General features: G+C 48.2%; 20 non-coding genes and 2 pseudogenes across 20 annotated transcripts; all 22 read right to left on the reverse strand.

The window, feature by feature from the left end:
- Positions 1-1,153: 1,153 nt before the first annotated feature.
- Positions 1,154-1,316, reverse strand: LOC134986615 (U1 spliceosomal RNA). Its single transcript, XR_010192465.1, has one exon. It is a non-coding gene; the product is annotated as a U1 spliceosomal RNA (small nuclear RNA).
- A 152-nt stretch (positions 1,317-1,468) lies between these two features.
- LOC134986558 (U1 spliceosomal RNA) lies at positions 1,469-1,632 on the reverse strand. Its single transcript, XR_010192410.1, has one exon. It is a non-coding gene; the product is annotated as a U1 spliceosomal RNA (small nuclear RNA).
- Positions 1,633-2,303: 671 nt separating this feature from the next.
- Positions 2,304-2,466, reverse strand: LOC134986599 (U1 spliceosomal RNA). The gene has a single exon (XR_010192450.1). It is a non-coding gene; the product is annotated as a U1 spliceosomal RNA (small nuclear RNA).
- Positions 2,467-2,618: 152 nt separating this feature from the next.
- Positions 2,619-2,782, reverse strand: LOC134986547 (U1 spliceosomal RNA). The gene has a single exon (XR_010192399.1). It is a non-coding gene; the product is annotated as a U1 spliceosomal RNA (small nuclear RNA).
- Positions 2,783-3,476: 694 nt separating this feature from the next.
- Positions 3,477-3,618, reverse strand: LOC134986600 (U1 spliceosomal RNA; annotated as a pseudogene).
- A 151-nt stretch (positions 3,619-3,769) lies between these two features.
- LOC134986535 (U1 spliceosomal RNA) lies at positions 3,770-3,933 on the reverse strand. Its single transcript, XR_010192388.1, has one exon. It is a non-coding gene; the product is annotated as a U1 spliceosomal RNA (small nuclear RNA).
- Positions 3,934-6,560: 2,627 nt separating this feature from the next.
- Positions 6,561-6,723, reverse strand: LOC134986572 (U1 spliceosomal RNA). Its single transcript, XR_010192422.1, has one exon. It is a non-coding gene; the product is annotated as a U1 spliceosomal RNA (small nuclear RNA).
- A 152-nt stretch (positions 6,724-6,875) lies between these two features.
- On the reverse strand, positions 6,876-7,039 carry LOC134986625 (U1 spliceosomal RNA). Its single transcript, XR_010192474.1, has one exon. It is a non-coding gene; the product is annotated as a U1 spliceosomal RNA (small nuclear RNA).
- Positions 7,040-7,995: 956 nt separating this feature from the next.
- On the reverse strand, positions 7,996-8,159 carry LOC134986636 (U1 spliceosomal RNA). The gene has a single exon (XR_010192487.1). It is a non-coding gene; the product is annotated as a U1 spliceosomal RNA (small nuclear RNA).
- A 956-nt stretch (positions 8,160-9,115) lies between these two features.
- Positions 9,116-9,279, reverse strand: LOC134986638 (U1 spliceosomal RNA). The gene has a single exon (XR_010192489.1). It is a non-coding gene; the product is annotated as a U1 spliceosomal RNA (small nuclear RNA).
- Positions 9,280-9,950: 671 nt separating this feature from the next.
- LOC134986582 (U1 spliceosomal RNA) lies at positions 9,951-10,113 on the reverse strand. Its single transcript, XR_010192432.1, has one exon. It is a non-coding gene; the product is annotated as a U1 spliceosomal RNA (small nuclear RNA).
- Positions 10,114-10,266: 153 nt separating this feature from the next.
- LOC134986635 (U1 spliceosomal RNA) lies at positions 10,267-10,430 on the reverse strand. The gene has a single exon (XR_010192486.1). It is a non-coding gene; the product is annotated as a U1 spliceosomal RNA (small nuclear RNA).
- A 671-nt stretch (positions 10,431-11,101) lies between these two features.
- Positions 11,102-11,264, reverse strand: LOC134986592 (U1 spliceosomal RNA). Its single transcript, XR_010192443.1, has one exon. It is a non-coding gene; the product is annotated as a U1 spliceosomal RNA (small nuclear RNA).
- Positions 11,265-11,416: 152 nt separating this feature from the next.
- Positions 11,417-11,580, reverse strand: LOC134986620 (U1 spliceosomal RNA). Its single transcript, XR_010192470.1, has one exon. It is a non-coding gene; the product is annotated as a U1 spliceosomal RNA (small nuclear RNA).
- A 674-nt stretch (positions 11,581-12,254) lies between these two features.
- LOC134986571 (U1 spliceosomal RNA) lies at positions 12,255-12,417 on the reverse strand. Its single transcript, XR_010192421.1, has one exon. It is a non-coding gene; the product is annotated as a U1 spliceosomal RNA (small nuclear RNA).
- A 152-nt stretch (positions 12,418-12,569) lies between these two features.
- On the reverse strand, positions 12,570-12,733 carry LOC134986536 (U1 spliceosomal RNA). Its single transcript, XR_010192389.1, has one exon. It is a non-coding gene; the product is annotated as a U1 spliceosomal RNA (small nuclear RNA).
- A 674-nt stretch (positions 12,734-13,407) lies between these two features.
- Positions 13,408-13,570, reverse strand: LOC134986583 (U1 spliceosomal RNA). Its single transcript, XR_010192433.1, has one exon. It is a non-coding gene; the product is annotated as a U1 spliceosomal RNA (small nuclear RNA).
- Positions 13,571-13,722: 152 nt separating this feature from the next.
- LOC134986621 (U1 spliceosomal RNA) lies at positions 13,723-13,886 on the reverse strand. The gene has a single exon (XR_010192471.1). It is a non-coding gene; the product is annotated as a U1 spliceosomal RNA (small nuclear RNA).
- Positions 13,887-14,557: 671 nt separating this feature from the next.
- LOC134986570 (U1 spliceosomal RNA) lies at positions 14,558-14,720 on the reverse strand. The gene has a single exon (XR_010192420.1). It is a non-coding gene; the product is annotated as a U1 spliceosomal RNA (small nuclear RNA).
- A 152-nt stretch (positions 14,721-14,872) lies between these two features.
- LOC134986626 (U1 spliceosomal RNA) lies at positions 14,873-15,036 on the reverse strand. Its single transcript, XR_010192475.1, has one exon. It is a non-coding gene; the product is annotated as a U1 spliceosomal RNA (small nuclear RNA).
- A 682-nt stretch (positions 15,037-15,718) lies between these two features.
- Positions 15,719-15,870, reverse strand: LOC134986568 (U1 spliceosomal RNA; annotated as a pseudogene).
- Positions 15,871-16,022: 152 nt separating this feature from the next.
- On the reverse strand, positions 16,023-16,186 carry LOC134986637 (U1 spliceosomal RNA). Its single transcript, XR_010192488.1, has one exon. It is a non-coding gene; the product is annotated as a U1 spliceosomal RNA (small nuclear RNA).
- Between the last annotated feature and the right edge of the window lie 438 nt (positions 16,187-16,624).

The raw sequence follows: 16,624 nt of genomic DNA on the forward strand, positions 1-16,624 counted from the left end.
ACCATTTTTCCCAGGACTCGCGTGCAATGATGCACCGCTACCTATTTTGGCTTCAGGAGGTCTCTGACTAGAGATGACAACTCCTTGGCTTTCTCCTCCGGGAGAAACACTATTTCTGGTTTATGTCCAGAACCATCCCCAGGAACAGTAGACGTGTCATAGGAACCAGCTGTGACTTTGGACTGTTTAGAATCCAACCATGCTGTTGTAGCACTTTCCAAAATAGTGCTACCCCGACTACCAACTGCTCCTTGGACCTCGCCCTTATAACGAGATTGTCCAAGTACGGGATAATTACAACTCCCTTTTTTTTGAAGGAGTATCAACATTTCGGCCATTACCTTAATAAAACACCCTCGGTGCAATGTACAGTCCAAACGGCAGTGTCTGGACTTGGTAATGGTAATCCTGTACCACAAATCTGAGGTACTCCTGGCGAGGATGGTAAATGGGGACATGCAGGTAAGCATCCTTGATGTCCCAGGATACCATGTAATCCCCCTCGTCCAGGCTTGGAATAACCGCCCTGAGCGATTCCATCTTGAACTTGAATTTTTTTGTTCAAGGATTTTAAATATAAAATGGGTCACACCGAACCATGCGGTTTCGGTACCCCAACCCGTGTGGAATAGTAACCCCGTCCTTATTGAAGTAGGGGCACCTTGAGTATTACCTGCTGGGAATACCGCTTATTAATTGCCTCTAGCACAGCCTCCCTGCCTGAGGGAGTTGTCAGCAAGGCATATTTTAGGAAACGGCTGGGGGGGAGACATCTCGAATTCCAGCTTGTACCCCTGGGCGTGCAGGGCATGGCGGCCTTTTGCGGCAATTGGATGACCCCTAGTTCGCATTAAACACCTCCACCCTCCTTCGGTGTGGGGCTCATGTTGGCTATGCCCCAGCCCCTGAAGAATTCAAGCTGATTTCTTGCAGCAGCTAGGCACTGTAACAGCTCCAGAGCTGCTCTGTAAGGCAAGTAAAAGGGCTTGGGCCCTGCAGCACTACCTGTATTTCGCATTGTGCGCTGGAAGGCACAAATTAAGCAGACGAGAGAAGTCAGGATAGTGCGCAAGGGCATAGAAGGGAGCGGCTCAAGAAAAAAGAAGTGTAAACAGACAGCAAACTAGGCTGGAGAGAGACATGAGACAAAGAGATCTGAATTATACGAGAGCCGACCAGGGGAAACACAAATTATGCAGTCAAGTTTCCCACATTTGGGGGAATCGCAGGAGCAGCACACCCAGAGTGCAATTGGTGAGCCTTGCCCTGGGAGAAGCACATTCATGATCATAGTATCTTACCTAGCAGGTAAGAAGGAGTTGGGCTAGAGCTGGGGAGGGTCGCTGCTCGGGCACCCCCCTGTCAAGTGAAGGAGATCCAACTGAGGCAGCACAAGGGAACTCTCGAAAGAAGAACAAGGCTAGAGGAAGATCTGAGACAAAGAAATCTGACTTTTACCAGAGCTGACCAGAGGAAAGCACAAACACAGTCCCCCACTACCACAAATAATGCTGTCAAGTTTACAACATTTGGGGAAATAACAGGGGTCAGCATACCCAGAATGCAATGAATGAACCTCACCCTGGGAGAACAATCTTCATGACCATGGTATCTCCTATGCAAAATAAGTATGATTTGGGATAGGGCTGGGGAGGGCCGCTGCTCAGGCACATCTCTGTCAAGTAAAGGAGATTCAACTGAGGCAGCACAAGGGAACTCTCATCTGGGGACAACAACTGCAGGAGGTACACATATTTTCAGATGAACATGGGAGGGCAGAAGGCTGCCTAATACTGAAGCACCCCCAAACAACAAACCAAATGCAACAACTAGTGCAAGCATTCCTGGGGGAAGGCCTGCAGCAGATGGATTTGCATATGGTGATGTCATCCAAGCAGTGGGTCAAAGTTGGCTTCAACCCTCGTCTGCATATGAAAAGAGAAAATTGGCATGCAGGGCATGGCGGCCTTTTGCGGTGCTTGGATGACCCCTAGTTCGCATTAAACACCTCCACCCTCCTTCGGTGTGGGGCTCATGATGGCTATGCCCCAGCCCCTGAAGCATTCAAGCTGATTTCTTGCAGCAGCTGGGCACTGTAACAGCTCCAGAGCTGCTCTGTAAGGCAAGTAAAAGGGTGTGGGCCCTGCAGCACTACCTGTAGTTTGCATTGTGCGTTGGAAGGCACAAAGTAAGCAGACGGGAGAAGTCAGGATAGTGCGCAAGGGCATAGAAGGGAGCAACTCAAGAAAAGAGAAGTGGAAACAGACTGCAAATTAGGCTGGAGAGTGACCTGAGACAAAGAGATCTGAATTATACGAGAGCCGACCAGGTGAAACACAAATTATGCAGTCAAGTGTCCAACATTTGGGGAAACCGCAGGAGTAGCACACCCAGAGTGCAATGGGTGAGCCTTGCCCTGGGAGAAGCACCTTCATGATCATAGTATCTCACCTGGCAGGTAAGTAGGAGCTGGGCTAGAGCTGGGGAGGGTCGCTGCTCGGGCACCCCCCTGTCAAGTGAAGGAAATCAAACTGAGGCAGCACAAGGGAACTCTTGAAAGAAGAACAAGGCTAGAGGAAGATCTGAGACAAAGAAATCTGACTTTTACCAGAGCTGACCAGAGGAAAGCACAAACACAATCCCTCACTACCACAAATAATGCAGTCCAGTTTCCCACATTTGGGGAAATCACAGGGGTCAGCATACCCAGAATGCAATGAATGAACCTCACCCTGGGAAAACAATCTTCATGACCATGGTATCTCCTATGCAAAATAAGTATGATTTGGGATAGAGCTCGGGAGGGCCGCTGCTCAGGCACATCTCTGTCAAGTAAAGGAGATTCAACTGAGGCAGCACAAGGGAACTCTCATCTGGGGACAACAACTGCAGGGAGAACACATATTTTCAGATGAACATGGGAGGGCAGAGGCTGCCTAATACTGAAGCACCCCCAAACAACAAACTAAATGCAACAACTAGTGCAAGCATTCCTGGGGGAAGGCCTGCAGCAGATGGATTTGCATATGGTGATGTCATCCAAGCAGTGGGTCAAAGTTGGCTTCAACCCTCATCTGCATATGAATAGAGAAGAGGGGCGTGCAGGGCATGGCGGCCTTTTGCGGCGCTTGGATGACCCCTAGTTCGCATTAAACACCTCCACCCTCCTTCGGTGTGGGGCTCATGTTGGCTATGCCCCAGCCCCTGAAGCATTCAAGCTGATTTCTTGCAGCAGCTGGGTACTGTAACAGCTCCAGAGCTGCTCTGTAAGGCAAGTAAAAGGGTGTGGGCCCTGCAGCACTACCTGTAGTTTGCATTGTGCATTGTAAGGCACTAAGTAAGCAGACGGGAGGAGAAGTCAGGATAGTGCACTAGGGTATAGAAGGGAGGGGCTCAAGAAAAAAGAAGTGGAAACAGACAGCAAACTAGGCTGGAGAGAGACCTGAGACAAAGAGATCTGAATTATATGAGAGCTGACCAGGGGAAACACAAATTATGCAGTCAAGTTTCCCACATTTGGGAAAATCGCAGGAGCAGCACACCCAGAGTGCAATGGGTGATCCTTGTCCTGGGAGAAGCAACTTCATGATCATAGTATCTCACCTGGCAGGTAAGTGGAGTTGGGCTAGAGCTGGGGAGGGTCGCTGCTCGGGCACCCCCCTGTCAAGTGAAGTAGATCCAACTGAGGCAGCACAAGGAAACTCTCGATAGAAGAACAAGGCTAGAGGAAGATCTAAGACAAATAAATCTGACTTTTACCAGAGCTGACCAGAGGAAAGAACAAACACAGTCCCCCACTACCACAAATAATGCAGTCGAGTTTCCCACATTTGTGGAAATCACAGGGGTCAGCAAACCCAGAATGCAATGAATGAACCTCACCCTGGGAGAACAATCTTCATGACCATGGTATCTCCTATGCAAAATAAGTATGATTTGGGATAGGGCTGGGGAGGGCCGCTGCTCAGGCACATCTCTGTCAAGAATTTATAAAGTCTATACATATATATAACCAAATGTCAATATATATATAGAACCCAGTGCTCCTATCAAAACTTATCTATTTCACCAATTTGTTGCTTATTTAATCTTTATACATCTATTAATTTTCACCATATATTATAAAATGGTGCTCCCATAGGTAGTACTGTTCTACTAATAATAAACCAAATTTTAAAGATAATCACACTTGTTATCAAGGGAGCGCAAAAAATAAAATATACAAGCTCTTTATTTTTAAAAAAATATATATAGACAGAAGAAACCCACATTCAATAAAATACAATGGAGTCAACATATATAGGCACCACTATCCATATCTAAATGTAATCAGGATGTATTTCATATTGCCCTTGATGACAACGGAATGTTTATTAAAGTGTCCAAAAAATCCTCCTGGATACAGCTGTTGTAATTTAATCGTTACTTTCCAATTGTAATTGATACATTAAATTCCTTCTTGTGGATGAACAGCAACAGTTGTAACCAACGCCTCTTATTTACTGCAGTTAAAGTTCATATGTAACTCACGTGAGTAATGAAAGAAAACAGGGGGAGAGCGCTGTGATGGTTGGTGAAACACAGCGGTATGCTACGACCCCCGTTAACCGTGGCTGGATCTTATTGGCACTCGCGGTCGGGATATTTCTTCCTGCCGTGGGTAGAGACCTCCTTTTGCTCGGTCTCAAATTGCTTTTTCCCCTTCACCGCTGTCTTTACATCAGACGTCCGCCGTGATGTAGCTCGTTCATGAACGGGCTTATATCTCAGCAATCAGAGTGTCCGGTAATCACCTTCCTTACGCGTTTCTCCGCTGTTATCCAAGAGCGGTTTCGTCAGAGGATACATCCGCAGCCTAGCAGGCTCTTTTTAAAATGCACCGGACCAATAGTATTACTAATTAGTTGATTGGATACATACATGTACTAATTGGATGCATACATGTAATGACTCACATATGGAACAACTTTCTAATTGCATTTGCACATATAAAGGCATTTCATAATATAAAAATAAGCAACATGGTGATTAAAAATAATAATAAAATAAGCAACAAGGTGGTTTAAAAAATAACAGAAAATATATAATCTATATACAGATTAACCTATAATCTTTCAATCAATACCTCATATCTATAATCACATATACATAATTCAGAGACTCAGCACTAAGGATCCCCATTTACTTATATAAAACCTTTTAGGGTAACATAAATCCAGGCCACTACTAAAGCAGTTCTTGTGGCGCAGGGGAAACATCACCTGCATTCTATGCAGCTAGTCCCATGTTCGAATCCAACCCGCTCAGCTTAACATCAATATTATTTATTTACTTTTAATGGGATCATTCTATCAATTCATTTTTACCTTTAATTTTTGTTAATATTATTTCTATATTTCATTATTTTAACCCCTGGAATAATTACATTGCTGTTTAAACAACAAAAAGAATTGAAGAAAAAATAAATATTAAACAGACAATTTAAGGATTCGAAGATTTAAATATTTAAAGATTTTAAAATTTAAAACAGGGAGGGGGGGGAGGGAGGGGGGCCTTTTGGGAGAAGGAGGGGAAAATAATAAAAATAGAAAAAAAAATATATATATAGAACCAAGAGAAAGTGTAAAAAGAGGATGGAGGAAGAAATCTGATGTTCATCATTACTAGTGGATTTTACTAAGGAACTTTAAAGAAATACACACAACAGGGTTATACAGTTTCATCCTAAGAGGAAAGCTGTTTCCAAAATAGCTACTTCTAATAATTTTGTTTATTTATTAAACATACAATAAATGGATATTCAATAAATAATATATTAGGTAAATCAATAGATAAAATCTTCAGAGACTGCCAATGTTGTTCTGTTCGATGCTCTCATTCAGACCATCAGGTGTAAGGGTACCCAAAGAAAAAATCCAAAATGCCTCCCTTGTCAAGTAAAGGAGATTCAACTGAGGCAGCACAAGGGAACTCTCATCTGGGGACAACAACTGCAGGGAGAACACATATTTTCAGATGAACATGGGAGGGCAGAAGGCTGCCTAATACTGAAGCACCCCCAAACAACAAACCAAATGCAACAACTAGTACAAGCATTCCTGGGGGAAGGCCTGCAGCAGATGGATTTGCATATGGTGATGTCATCCAAGCAGTGGGTCAAAGTTGGCTTCAACCCTCGTCTGCATATGAAAAGAGAAAAGGGGCGTGCAGGGCATGGCGGCCTTTTGCGGCGCTTGGATGACCCCTAGTTCGCATTAAACACCTCCACCCTACTTCGGTGTGGGGCTCATGTTGGCTATGCCCCAGCCCCTGAAGCATTCAAGCTGATTACTTGCAGCAGCTGGGCACTGTAATAGCTCCAGAGCTGCTCTGTAAGGCAACTAAAAGGGTGTGGGCCCTGCAGCACTACCTGTAGTTCGCATTGTGCGTTGGAAGGCACAAAGTAAGCAGACGGGAGGAGAAGTCAAGATAGTGCGCAAGGGTATAGAAGGGAGGGGCTCAAGAAAAAAGAAGTGGAAACAGACAGCAAACTAGGCTGGAGAGAGACCTGAGACAAAGAGATCTGAATTATATGAGAGCCGACCAGAGGAAACACAAATTATGCAGTCAAGTTTCCCACATTTGGGGAAATCGCAGGGGCAGCACACCCAGAGTGCAATGGGTGAGCCTTGCCCTGGGAGAAGCAACTTCATGATCATAGTATCTCACCTGGCAGGTAAGTAGGAGTTGGGCTAGAGCTGGGGAGGGTCGCTGCTCGGGCACCCCCCTGTCAAGTGAAGGAGATCCAACTGAGGCAGCACAAGGGAACTCTCGAAAGAAGAACAAGGCTAGAGGAAGATCTGAGACAAAGAAATCTGACTTTTACCAGAGCTGACCAGAGGAAAGCACAAACACAGTCCCCCACTACCACAAATAATGCAGTCGAGTTTCCCACATTTGGGGAAATCACAGGGGTCAGCATACCCAGAATGCAATGAATGAACCTAACCCTGGGAGAACAATCTTCATGACCATGGTATCTCCTATGCAAAATAAGTATGATTTGGGATAGGGCTGGGGAGGGCCGCTGCTCAGGCACATCTCTGTCAAGTAAAGGAGATTCAACTGAGGCAGCACAAGGGAACTCTCATCTGGGGACAACAACTGCAGGGAGAACACATATTTTCAGATGAACATGGGAGGGCAGAAGGCTGCCTAATACTGAAGCACCCCCAAACAACAAACCAAATGCAACAACTAGTGCAAGCATTTCTGGGGGAAGGCCTGCCGCAGATGGATTTGCATATGGTGATGTCATCCAATCAGTGGGTCAAAGTTGACTTCAACCCTTGTCTGCATATCAAAAGAGAAAAGGGGCGAGCAGGGCATGGCGGCCTTTTGCGGCGCTTGGCTGACCCCTAGTTTGCATTAAACACCTCCACCCTCCTTCGGTGTGGGGCTCATGTTGGCTATGCCCCAGCCCCTGAAGCATTTAAGCTGATTTCTTGCAGCAGCTGGGCACTGTAACAGCTCCAGAGCTGCTCTGTAAGGCAAGTAAAAGGGTATGGGCCCTGCAGCACTACCTGTAGTTTGCATTGTGCGTTGGAAGGCACAAAGTAAGCAGACGGGAGAAGTCAGGATAGTGCACAAGGGCATAGAAGGGAGCGGCTCAAGAAAAGAGAAGTGGATCAGACAGCAAACTAGGCTGGAGAGAGACCTGAGACAAAGAGATCTGAATTATACGAGAGCCGACCAGGTGAAACACAAATTATGCAGTCAAGTGTCCCACATTTGGGGAAATCGCAGGGACAGCACACCCAGAGTGCAATGGGTGAGCCTTGCCCTGGGAGAAGCAACTAAGTAGGAGTTGGGCTAGAGCTGGGGAGGGTCGCTGCTCGAGCAGCCCCCTGTCAAGTGAAGGAGATCCAACTGAGGCAGCACAAGGGAACTCTCGAAAGAAGAACAAGGCTAGAGGAAGATCTGAGACAAAGAAATCTGACTTTTACCAGAGCTGACCAGAGGAAAGCACAAACACAGTCCCCCACTACCACAAATAATGCAGTCGAGTTTCCCACGTTTGGGGAAATCACAGGGGTCAGCATACCCAGAATGCAATGAATGCACCTAACCCTGGGAGAACAATCTTCATGACCATGGTATCTCCTATGCAAAATAAGTATGATTTGGGATAGGGCTGGGGAGGGCCGCTGCTCAGGCACATCTCTGTCAAGTAAAGGAGATTCAACTGAGGCAGCACAAGGGAACTCTCATCTGGGGACAACAACTGCAGGGAGAACACATATTTTCAGATGAACATGGGAGGGCAGAAGGCTGCCTAATACTGAAGCACCCCCAAACAACAAACCAAATGCAACAACTAGTGCAAGCATTCCTGGGGGAAGGCCTGCCGCAGATGGATTTGCATATGGTGATGTCATCCAAGCAGTGGGCCAAAGTTGGCTGGAACCCTCATCTGCATATGAAAAGAGAAAAGGGTTATGCAGGGCATGGCGGCCTTTTGCGGCGCTTGGATGACCCCTAGTTCGCATTAAACACCTCCACCCTCCTTCGGTGTGGGGCTCATGTTGGCTATGCCCCAGCCCCTGAAGCATTTAAGCTGATTTCTTGCAGCAGCTGGGCACTGTAACAGCTCCAGAGCTGCTCTGTAAGGCAAGTAAAAGGGTATGGGCCCTGCAGCACTACCTGTAGTTTGCATTGTGCGTTGGAAGGCACAAAGTAAGCAGACGGGAGAAGTCAGGATAGTGCACAAGGGCATAGAAGGGAGCGGCTCAAGAAAAGAGAAGTGGATCAGACAGCAAACTAGGCTGGAGAGAGACCTGAGACAAAGAGATCTGAATTATACGAGAGCCGACCAGGTGAAACACAAATTATGCAGTCAAGTGTCCCACATTTGGGGAAATCGCAGGGACAGCACACCCAGAGTGCAATGGGTGAGCCTTGCCCTGGGAGAAGCAACTAAGTAGGAGTTGGGCTAGAGCTGGGGAGGGTCGCTGCTCGAGCAGCCCCCTGTCAAGTGAAGGAGATCCAACTGAGGCAGCACAAGGGAACTCTCGAAAGAAGAACAAGGCTAGAGGAAGATCTGAGACAAAGAAATCTGACTTTTACCAGAGCTGACCAGAGGAAAGCACAAACACAGTCCCCCACTACCACAAATAATGCAGTCGAGTTTCCCACATTTGGGGAAATCACAGGGGTCAGCATACCCAGAATGCAATGAATGAACCTAACCCTGGGAGATCAATCTTCATGACCATGGTATCTCCTATGCAAAATAAGTATGATTTGGGATAGGGCTGGGGAGGGCCGCTGCTCAGGCACATCTCTGTCAAGTAAAGGAGATTCAACTGAGGCAGCACAAGGGAACTCTCATCTGGGGACAACAACTGCAGGGAGAACACATATTTTCAGATGAACATGGGAGGGCAGAAGGCTGCCTAATACTGAAGCACCCCCAAACAACAAACCAAATGCAACAACTAGTGCAAGCATTTCTGGGGGAAGGCCTGCCGCAGATGGATTTGCATATGGTGATGTCATCCAAGCAGTGGGTCAAAGTTGACTTCAACCCTTGTCTGCATATCAAAAGAGAAAAGGGGCGTGCAGGGCATGGCGGCCTTTTGCGGCGCTTGGCTGACCCCTAGTTTGCATTAAACACCTCCACCCTCCTTCGGTGTGGGGCTCATGTTGGCTATGCCCCAGCCCCTGAAGCATTTAAGCTGATTTCTTGCAGCAGCTGGGCACTGTAACAGCTCCAGAGCTGCTCTGTAAGGCAAGTAAAAGGGTATGGGCCCTGCAGCACTACCTGTAGTTTGCATTGTGCGTTGGAAGGCACAAAGTAAGCAGACGGGAGAAGTCAGGATAGTGCACAAGGGCATAGAAGGGAGCGGCTCAAGAAAAAAGAAGTGGAAACAGACAGCAAACTAGGCTGGAGAGAGACCTGAGACAAAGAGATCTGAATTATACGAGAGCCGACCAGGTGAAACACAAATTATGCAGTCAAGTGTCCCACATTTGGGGAAATCGCAGGGGCAGCACACCCAGAGTGCAATGGGTGAGCCTTGCCCTGGGAGAAGCAACTTCATGATCATAGTATCTCACCTGGCAGGTAAGTAGGAGTTGGGCTAGAGCTGGGGAGGAGTCGCTGCTCGAGCAGCCCCCTGTCAAGTGAAGGAGATCCAACTGAGGCAGCACAAGGGAACTCTCGAAAGAAGAACAAGGCTAGAGGAAGATCTGAGACAAAGAAATCTGACTTTTACCAGAGCTGACCAGAGGAAAGCACAAACACAGTCCCCCACTACCACAAATAATGCAGTCGAGTTTCCCACATTTGGGGAAATCACAGGGGTCAGCATACCCAGAATGCAATGAATGCACCTAACCCTGGGAGAACAATCTTCATGACCATGGTATCTCCTATGCAAAATAAGTATGATTTGGGATAGGGCTGGGGAGGGCCGCTGCTCAGGCACATCTCTGTCAAGTAAAGGAGATTCAACTGAGGCAGCACAAGGGAACTCTCATCTGGGGACAACAACTGCAGGGAGAACACATATTTTCAGATGAACATGGGAGGGCAGAAGGCTGCCTAATACTGAAGCACCCCCAAACAACAAACCAAATGCAACAACTAGTGCAAGCATTCCTGGGGGAAGGCCTGCCGCAGATGGATTTGCATATGGTGATGTCATCCAAGCAGTGGGCCAAAGTTGGCTGGAACCCTCATCTGCATATGAAAAGAGGAAAGGGTTTTGCAGGGCATGGCGGCCTTTTGCGGCGCTTGGATGACCCCTAGTTCGCATTAAACACCTCCACCCTCCTTCGGTGTGGGGCTCATGTTGGCTATGCCCCAGCCCCTGAAGCATTCAAGCTGATTTCTTGCAGCAGCTGGGCACTGTAACAGCTCCAGAGCTGCTCTGTAAGGCAAGTAAAAAGGTGTGGGCCCTGCAGCACTACCTGTAGTTCGCATTGTGCGTTGGAAGGCACAAAGTAAGCAGACGGGAGAAGTTAGGATAGTGCGCAAGGGCATAGAAGGGAGCTGCTCAAGAAAAGAGAAGTGGAAACAGACAGCAAACTAGGCTGGAGAGAGACCTGAGACAAAGAGATCTGAATTATACGAGAGCCGACCAGGGGAAACACAAATTATGCCGTCAAGTGTCCCACATTTGGGGAAATCGCAGGAGCAGCACACCCAGAGTGCAATGGGTGAGCCTTTCCCTGGGAGAAGCACCTTCATAATCATAGTATCTCACCTGGCAGGTAAGTAGGAGTTGGGCTAGAGCTGGGGAGGGTCGCTGCTCGGGTACCCCCCTGTCAAATGAAGGAGATCCAACTGAGGCAGCACAAGGGAACTCTCGAAAAAAGAACAAGGCTAGAGGAAGATCTGAGACAAAGAAATCTGACTTTTACCAGAGCTGACCAGAGGAAAGCACAAACACAGTCCCCCACTACCACAAATAATGCAGTCGAGTTTCCCACATTTGGGGAAATCACAGGGGTCAGCATACCCAGAATGCAATGAATGAACCTCACCCTGGGAGAACAATCTTCATGACCATGGTATCTCCTATGCAAAATAAGTATGATTTGGGATAGGGCTGGGGAGGGCCGCTGCTCAGGCACATCTCTGTCAAGTAAAGGAGATTCAACTGAGGCAGCACAAGGGAACTCTCATCTGGGGACAACAACTGCAGGGAGAACACATATTTTCAGATGAATATGGGAGGGCAGAAGGCTGCCTAATACTGAAGCACCCCCAAACAACAAACCAAATGCAACAACTAGTACAAGCATTCCTGGGGGAAGGTCTGCAGAAGACGGATTTGCATACGGTGATGTCATCCAAGCAGTGGGCCAAAGTTGGCTGGAACCCTCATCTGCATATGAAAAGAGAAAAGGGGTATGCAGGGCATGGCGGCCTTTTGCGGCGCTTGGATGACCCTTAGTTCGCATTAAACACCCCCACCCTCCTTCGGTGTGGGGCTCATGTTGGCCATGCCCCAGCCCCTGAAGCATTCAAGCTGATTTCTTGCAGCAGCTTGGCACTGTAACAGCTCCAGAGCTGCTCTGTAAGGCAAGTAAAAGGGTGTGGGCCCTGCAGCACTACCTGTAGTTTGCATTGTGCATTGTAAGGTACAAAGTAAGCGGATGGGAGGAGAAGTCAGGATAGTGCACAAGGGTATAGAAGGGAGGGGCTCAAGAAAAAAGAAGTGGAAACAGACAGCAAACTAGGCTGGAGAGAGACCTGAGACAAAGAGATCTGAATTATATGAGAACCGACCAGGGGAAACACAAATTATGCAGTCAAGTTTCCCACATTTGGGGAAATCGCAGGGGCAGCACACCCAGAGTGCAATGGGTGAGCCTTGCCCTGGGAGAAGCAACTTCATGATCATAGTATCTCACCTGGCAGGTAAGTAGGAGTTGGGCTAGAGCTGGGGAGGGTCGCTGCTCGGGCACCCCCCTGTCAAGAGAAGGAGATCCAACTGAGGCAGCACAAGGGAACTCTCGAAAGAAGAACAAGGCTAGAGGAAGATCTGAAACAAAGAAATCTGACTTTTACCAGAGCTGACCAGAGGAAAGCACAAACACAGGCCCCCACTACCACAAATAATGCAGTCAAGTTTCCCACATTTGGGGAAATCACAGGGGTCAGCATACCCAGAATGCAATGAATGAACCTAACCCTGGGAGAACAATCTTCATGACCATGGTATCTCCTATGCAAAATAAGTATGATTTGGGATAGGGCTGGGGAGGGCCGCTGCTCAGGCACATCTCTGTCAAGTAAAGGAGATTCAACTGAGGCAGCACAAGGGAACTCTCACCTGGGGACAACAACTGCAGGGAAAACACATATTTTCAGATGAACATGGGAGGGCAGAAGGCTGCCTAATACTGAAGCACCCCCAAACAACAAACCAAATGCAACAACTAGTGCAAGCATTCCAGGGGGAAGGCCTGCCGCAGATGGATTTGCATATGGTGATGTCATCCAAGCAGTTGGTCAAAGTTGGCTTCAACCCTCGTCTGCATATGAAAAGAGAAAAGGGGCGTGCATGGCATGGCGGCCTTTTGCGGAGCTTGGCTGACCCCTAGTTTGCATTGAACACCTCCACCCTCCTTCGGTGTGGGGCTCATGTTGGCAATGCCCCAGCCCCTGAAGCATTCAAGCTGATTTCTTGCTGCAGCTGGGCACTGTAACAGCTCCAGAGCTGCTCTGTAAGGCAAGTAAAAGGGTGTGGGTCCTGCAGCACTACCTGTAGTTTGCATTGTGCATTGGAAGGCACAAAGTAAGCAGACGGGAGGAGAAGTCAGGATAGTGTACAAGGGTATAAAAGGGAGGGGCTCAAGAAAAAAGAAGTGGAAACAGACAGCAAACTAGGCTGGAGAGAGACCTGAGACAAAGAGATCTGAATTATACGAGAGCCGACCAGGTGAAACACAAATTATGCAGTCAAGTGTCCCACATTTGGGGAAATCGCAGGGGCAGCACACCCAGAGTGCAATGGGTGAGCCTTGCCCTGGGAGAAGCAACTTCATGATCATAGTATCTCACCTGGCAGGTAAGTAGGAGTTGGGCTAGAGCTGGGGAGGGTCGCTGCTCGAGCAGCCTCCTGTCAAGTGAAGGAGATCCAACTGAGGCAGCACAAGGGAACTCTCGAAAGAAGAACAGGGCTAGAGGAAGATCTGAGACAAAGAAATCTGACTTTTACCAGAGCTGACAAGAGGAAAGCACAAACACAGTCCCCCACTACCACAAATAATGCAGTTGAGTTTCCCACATTTGGGGAAATCACAGGGGTCAGCATACCCAGAATGCAATGAATGAACCTAACCCTGGGAGAACAATCTTCATGACCATGGTATCTCCTATGCAAAATAAGTATGATTTGGGATAGGGCTGGGGAGGGCCGCTGCTCAGGCACATCTCTGTCAAGTAAAGGAGATTCAACTGAGGCAGCACAAGGGAACTCTCATCTGGGGACAACAACTGCAGGGAGAACACATATTTTCAGATGAACATGGGAAGGCAGAAGGCTGCCTAATACTGAAGCACCCCCAAACAACAAACCAAATGCAACAACTAGTGCAAGCATTCCTGGGGGATGGCCTGCCGCAGATGGATTTGCATATGGTGATGTCATCCAAGCAGTGGGTCAAAGTTGGCTTCAACCCTCGTCTGCATATGAAAAGAGAAAAGGGTTATGCAGGGCATGGCGGCCTTTTGCGGCGCTTGGCTGACCCCTAGTTTGCATTAAACACCTCCACCCTCCTTTGGTGTGGGGCTCATGTTGGCTATGCCCCAGCCCCTGAAGCATTCAAGCTGATTTCTTGCAGCAGCTGGGCACTGTAACAGCTCCAGAGCTGCTCTGTAAGGCAAGTAAAAGGGTGTGGGCCCTGCAGCACTACCTGTAGTTTGCATTGTGCGTTGGAAGGCACAAAGTAAGCAGACGGGAGAAGTCAGGATAGTGCGCAAGGGCATAGAAGGGAGCGGCTCAAGAAAAGAGAAGTGGAAACGGACAGCAAACTAGGCTGGAGAGAGACCTGAGACAAAGAGATCTGAATTATACGAGAGCCGACCAGGGGAAACACAAATTATGCAGTCAAGTTTCCCACATTTGGGGAAATCGCAGGAGCAGCACACCCAGAGTGCAATGGGTGAGCCTTGCCCTGGGAGAAGCACCTTCATGATCATAGTATCTCACCTGGCAGGTAAGTAGGAGTTGGGCTAGAGCTGGGGAGGGTCGCTGCTCGGGCACCCCCCTGTCAAGTGAAGGAGATCCAACTGAGGCAGCACAAGGGAACTCTCGAAAGAAAAACAAGGCTAGAGGAAGATCTGAGACAAAGAAATCTGACTTTTACCAGAGCTGACCAGAGGAAAGCACAAACACAGTCCCCCACTACCACAAATAATGCAGTCGAGTTTCCCACATTTGGGGAAATCACAGAGGTCAGCATACCCAGAATGCAATGAATGAACCTCACCCTGGGAGAACAATCTTCATGACCATGGTATCTCCTATGCAAAATAAGTATGATTTGGGATAGGGCTGGGGAGGGCCGCTGCTCAGGCACATCTCTGTCAAGTAAAGGAGATTCAACTGAGGCAGCACAAGGGAACTCTCATCTGGGGACAACAACTGCAGGGAGAACACATATTTTCAGATGAACATGGGAGGGCAGAAGGCTGCCTAATACTGAAGCACCCCCAAACAACAAACCAAATGCAACAACTAGTGCAAGCATTCCTGGGGGAAGGCCTGCAGCAGATGGGTTTGCATATGGTGATGTCATCCAAGCAGTGGGTCAAAGTTGGCTTCAACCCTCGTCTGCATATGAAAAGAGAAAAGGGGCGTGCAGGGCATGGCGGCCTTTTGCGGCGCTTGGCTGACCCCTAGTTTGCATTAAACACCTCCACCCTCCTTCGGTGTGGGGCTCATATTGGCTATGCCCCAGCCCCTGAAGCATTCAAGCTGATTTCTTGCAGTAGCTGGGCACTGTAACAGCTCCAGAGCTGCTCTGTACGGCAAGTAAAAGGGTGTGGGCCCTGCAGCACTACCTGTAGTTTGCATTGTGCATTGGAAGGCACAAAGTAAGCAGACGGGAGAAGTCAGGATCGTGCGCAAGGGCATAGAAGGGAACGGCTCAAGAAAAGAGAAGTGGAAACAGACAGCAAACTAGGCTGGAGAGAGACCTGAGACAAAGAGATCTGAATTATACGAGATCCGACCACGGGAAACACAAATTATGCAGTCAAGTTTCCCACATTTGGGGAAATCGCAGGAGCAGCACACCCAGAGTGCAATGGGTGAGCCTTGCCCTGGGAGAAGCACCTTCATGATCATAGTATCTCACCTGGCAGGTAAGTAGGAGTTGGGCTAGAGCTGGGGAGGGTCGCTGCTCGGGCACCCCCCTGTCAAGTGAAGGAGATCCAACTGAGGCAGCACAAGGGAACTCTCGAAAGAAAAACAAGGCTAGAGGAAGATCTGAGACAAAGAAATCTGACTTTTACCAGAGCTGACCAGAGGAAAGCACAAACACAGTCCCCCACTACCACAAATAATGCAGTCGAGTTTCCCCCATTTGGGGAAATCACAGGAGTCAGCATACCCAGAATGCAATGAATGAACCTCACCCTGGGAGAACAATCTTCATGACCATGGTATCTCCTATGCAAAATAAGTATGATTTGGGATAGGGCTGGGGAGGGCCGCTGCTCAGGCACATCTCTGTCAAGTAAAGGAGATTCAACTGAGGCAGCACAAGGGAACTCTCATCTGGGGACAACAACTGCAGGGAGAACACATCTTTTTTAGATGAACATGGGAGGGCAGAAGGCTGCCTAATACTGAAGCACCCCCAAACTAAAATTCTAGTTTCTCTAATGTCCTAGAGTATGCTGGGGACTCCGTAAGGACCATGGGGATAGACGGGCTCTGCAGGAGACATGGGCACTTTAAGAAAGACTTTAGTTCTGGGTGTGCACTGGCTCCTCCTTCTATGCCCCTCCTCCATACCTCAGTTTGATACTGTGCCCATTTGAAACTGGGTGCTTTTCAGGAGCTCTCCTGAGCTTTCTGACAGAAAGTATTTTGTTAGGTTTTTAATTTTCAGGGAGCACTGC

The sequence above is a fragment of the Pseudophryne corroboree genome (genome assembly GCF_028390025.1).
Source record: "Pseudophryne corroboree isolate aPseCor3 chromosome 7 unlocalized genomic scaffold, aPseCor3.hap2 SUPER_7_unloc_4, whole genome shotgun sequence".
Taxonomy (NCBI): domain Eukaryota; kingdom Metazoa; phylum Chordata; class Amphibia; order Anura; family Myobatrachidae; genus Pseudophryne; species Pseudophryne corroboree.